The 4,572-nt window shown below is 42.4% G+C and overlaps 1 long non-coding RNA gene across 7 annotated transcripts; it reads left to right on the top strand.

The window, feature by feature from the left end:
* Positions 1-311: 311 nt before the first annotated feature.
* On the top strand, positions 312-3,421 carry LOC119316397. Of its 7 annotated transcripts, none has more exons than XR_005152971.1 (3): positions 312-1,844; positions 2,517-2,580; positions 3,046-3,421. It is a non-coding gene; the product is annotated as an uncharacterized LOC119316397 (long non-coding RNA). The 7 variants fall into 7 exon arrangements; XR_005152969.1 differs by having other exon boundaries at positions 3,028-3,421; XR_005152972.1 differs by lacking the exon at positions 2,517-2,580 and having other exon boundaries at positions 3,049-3,421.
* Positions 3,422-4,572: the final 1,151 nt, after the last annotated feature.

Here is a 4,572-nt window from a genome sequence, read left to right as displayed (position 1 = left end):
GATTCAACCACTAGCTAGGAACAGTCAAACCCGCCGTTTTGACCGCATTTTGAAACGGGCATAAAAAATTCAAAAAAATCAAAAAATTGAAAAACCTTCGCATTGCATCGTTACATGTGACCAAGTTAACAGGAAAAATAATAAACTTGTAATATAACAATCTCTCTCTAATAATAAAGCACGGATTGAGTCTTCGGGTTCAGCGTCGCGGCGTTTTTATACAAATGTCCATGTGCTTTTTAGGAATTAACCCGCCGTCCATGTAATAAGTCAACCGAACCGGTGCGAGCGATAGAAAAAAGGAACGCAGCCTTCCAATCCCGTCTCCACCTCCAGTGCGCCGCCACCCCCTGCCCTGCCGCCGCGCACCGGTCTGGCGCGCGTGGACATGGTGCCCGACGGGGGAGGGGAGTGCCGCATCACAAGTCTCGCGCCGGCGGGCTACGCGCTCCTCGAGCGGTTGGAGGCGGCATGGCTGCTCGACGCAGAATGAACGCGGCGGCCGGAGCTTGCAGGGGATGGATTCGTGTGCGACAGGGGCAGGGAGGCGGATCTGGAGGCTTTCGGCGAGGCGGGGTTCGCCTGTGACGAGGAGGATGGCCGGAGAGCGGCTTCCCGAGAGGATCCATAGCATCCGCGGCTCCAGGACAAAAAGGAGACACGGTGGTGAGGGAGATAACAAGGGAGAAAGGAGGGGCGGTGCGGTGACCTTGGTCGGAGCTCACCGGTGTCCGGAAACGGTAGATGGGCGCCACTGCTACTGCATCCCTGGTATTCCTCCTCTCACCTCTCCTGCCTTAATGACATCTGTTGCGTCGCCAAAGCCTTGGCCGCACATCACCAGCATCTCCGGCCTCGAGTACTCCTGCCACAGCACCCAGAGGCCCGTCGCCATGACCGGATCCAGTATGGTTCCTCTAATGCCCGCCCTCTCCCTCATGGCACATGTGCTATTTTACTCGGAAAGGCCATTGCTCACACTTTGAATTTTGGCATCAACTTTGTTGTCGTGCTTCATTTCTTTGCTGGAAGAACCTCAATTGTTTCTTTGCTTCGGTTGTTCTTCAATCTTAGCTCTCAGTTGTCAACATATGCATTACAATATGTTTGTTGTATGTAGGGATGGAGTGAAGAAACTGGATTGGGGTCATGGAATAAATCAACTAGGGGATGCAACTCATGTTCTTGTAGGTGGTCATTCAGACATTTCTTAACTCTGCTGCAAAATCAGCTGCCACAGCTCCGCGCTGCCGGTCATGGAAACCTCTCATGTATCCCCTCTTGTCGCTTCTCACCAGCAGCGTCTCTACGCCGTGGCAGCGGCGATCCCGCCCCGATGATTGAAGCTGCTGCTCCTGATCTATTGTGTCTGGGCAATCCCAGCCACTCCTCCCTAGCAAACTTGTGCTCTTCCTTCGGCTTGCCTTCCATAGGGTCTGGCACCGCTTCAATTATAATCTGCAGGACATACACAAGTTGCAGACAAATCGATTGAAATAATGTGCTAAGCCTTGGGCTCCATTGCCACTTTGTCAGCTTGTTGATATTAGAGGGAGGATCAAAGGGGTGATTGGTACTTTCCCTTACAACAGCCGGTGAAAAGCAACGAATTTTTTCAACCAATGATGCTTTCTCTGTGGTGTCCAGGTTATGAACTCCTACAATTTCAGGTGTACTGCAATCCAGGAATGCAGCAAGCCAGAACAATGGACAATGATTGTACTATGAGTGGCTAGGTATTGGCCTACCGTGGCAAGATGCTGGTGACTCTATGAGGTGTGTAAAATATGGATCTGTAAATGTCCCAGGTTGCCTTGGGGGCCAAATGCCGCAAACAGGTCAAGGTTAGTTAATTTCTCCTTTGCCATTTCTCTAGATAATCCTCTCTAGCAAGATCACTTAGGACGATATAATCTGCTATGTACTTTCTATATGATTTCAGTATGAGAACATCACTTTAGGACAATATAATAAGCTACCCATGTGATATTTACTTCCACTGCGTTTCAGCATGTTCAATCTCTGTACAAGCGCGCAAATGGACATATTTTGATTTGGCGACTTCGTGTTTTAAGCGTTCTCACTGAATATTGGATCCTGGCCCTTATTTTATCTACCTATAGTATGTTTCTAGCTCGATGTCTACTGCTTCTCTTAAGGCCACAGTAGTTTAGATTGACACTATGTATATCTAAATAACAATTTCATTTGGATCACATAACATTCTTTTTCCTGGAAAATCACGTGGTTTATTGGACTTGAATTAGCAGTGTGGTTCATGTGCACATTGTGCTTAGTTATCCTTTCTGTTATCACAAGTCGATGTGATAAACACGAAGTATGCACTTCCATCTATACTTCTAATAATATTGGTGTCAAGTGGTATTAAAAGTCTGAAACTGCAGTTTAGGTTGTTCATACAAATCTGCATTGGGTGTGTTTCTAAAATTGTACGAGTAGTAACTTTGTAGAAGGAATGCAGTCCCTTAATCTAATAGCGATTTAACTTTTTTAAGTGACATAGAACAATCCTGTAACTTTGAAGACACCTCCAGATGTTGTGATTCTGCAAATTATCTGGTACATGCTCCTGCTTTGCAATACCTCTCTGATTGTCTATCAAGCTGCAAAAATGCTATGTGCCAAACATTTAATGTTTGGTAGTTAACTCTAAACATGATAACACTACCATTCTACACAAGCATGTTTCTTCCATAAAAAGAAAATTAATATATAAAAAAAATCTGTATCTAATATGTTGTATTGGAAGTAATAGTGTGAGGGAAGCAAAACAAGTTTCCGTCAGGGAAGAAAACATTCTAAAACTTCTGTTTCCTTAAGTCAGTCAAAACACAAATATGTTTTCTGAGAATTATACTATTATTTATTCTGGTAGAAGGTCGTGCTTCATGAAGTAGGCATGCTAAATGTGAGTTGTATGTCGATGATTTCATTTTATTAGTTGTTCAGAAGAATAATGACAATAGTTGTCTTACTCCAATTCATGAAGTACAGTTTGTCTTATAGGATCTTCTTATGTGCCAGAAGCTAAGGTCCATTGTCCCTCAACACAGTCTCCCTGAAATACAAATTCCAGCTTTTAAGTGTGGCAATGACGCAAATTCCTGAAGGACACGTTCGTCAGGCTTGACCTGACCCTCTCTGACGCCACCTTGCCGCCTCTGTTGCTGGAGATCAGCCGAAAGAGTTAGCTTGTAGCCGCTTTGTTTCAATGGTTGCTCAATGCTCTTCGACTCTCCATAATGAGCAGTTGATGGTGCTTGGACGAAACAATTGATCGGAAAATGGGTAGTGTTGTACTGGTGGTCTTGTGTCCGCCCACTAACTGTAAGACACCTAAGATGATTCTTCAGGACTTGATACATTCCAATTACTCATTTGGGTCTTCTTCTTACTCTTATATTTGGTTTTGCTTAGTAATCTTAAGATCAATTCTTTCGATTTATAACTATATGTAGAGCATAGAACCCGACCTTGCATGTGGTCGGTTTAATTTGCATCCTGAAGAAATTAGTTTAAAAATGTTCACAGTTTTACACATGTTCACATTATTTTTGTTTCAAAAAAATATGTTTGCACTTTTTTAAAATCATAAAAAATCCTTAAAAAATTCATTTAGAAATGTACAAAAAAATCAAAACATTCTTTAAAGAAAAAAATATCTATTAAAAATGTGTTTTTAGAGATGTTCTAATTTTCATAAACGTTTAAGATTCTTGAAGAAGTGTTCCAATTTTTATGTAAACCTTAACTTCTATAAAAAATAAGGAAATTTTAATGTTTTCCAGAAAAGAAAAAAAAACGATTGACAAAATATTCCATGCAAAACTTCTCTTGCAACTGACGAAGAACGCTAAGTTGGCTTCTTCAGGTCCAAACTTGATTCTACAAAAAGTAATAATCAATATTACCTTATTATCGATGTTTATTAAAATTGGATATATATAAAATAGTGCACAATGAAATATCGAGCTGGTTGTGTCTCTTTTTCGCCCGGTGCAACGCACGGGCATTTGTACTGGTAGTTGTAATCTTTCCCTAATAATAAAGCACGGATTGACTTTGTCAGGTTTACCGTCACAATACGCTTCCGTCTGGTCGTAATACGCTTTCACCATTCATATAGACAAAATCATAATATAAACGAGGTGGTACTAATAGCATGTCCAAACCCCCTCTGTTTTTAGTTAATTAGCCCACCATCTTCTATTACCTGCGAAAAACATTCCTAGCCGTGAGGTTCGAAGTTTCGACCTCCCGTTCTCACGCTACAGCCACAACTAGTTGGGCTCGCCCCCAAGTTGCCATTAAAAACTGGGTTAGCTTCTTAGTAATCTTCCTTCGAAAGCTTGCCAAATATTCTTGCCCACCCAGCCAAACGTAGCCTGGTGGAGTGAGAATACGGAGATAGGCCCAATTACCCTGGCCCTTGAGCCGAACAAAGCAAGGTTAATTCCAATCGATTCATGCATGTTTTTAATTAAAGTTTGCTTGGGTGTTGAATAATCCCACCTTGTTCTATTATGTTGAGTCGTCTCAGTTGATATACGT

The sequence above is a fragment of the Triticum dicoccoides genome, chromosome 6A, assembly GCF_002162155.2.
Source record: "Triticum dicoccoides isolate Atlit2015 ecotype Zavitan chromosome 6A, WEW_v2.0, whole genome shotgun sequence".
Classification (NCBI taxonomy): domain Eukaryota; kingdom Viridiplantae; phylum Streptophyta; class Magnoliopsida; order Poales; family Poaceae; genus Triticum; species Triticum dicoccoides.
Note: the sequence above shows the minus strand (reverse complement) of the source record. Positions and strands in the feature narration are given on the sequence as shown.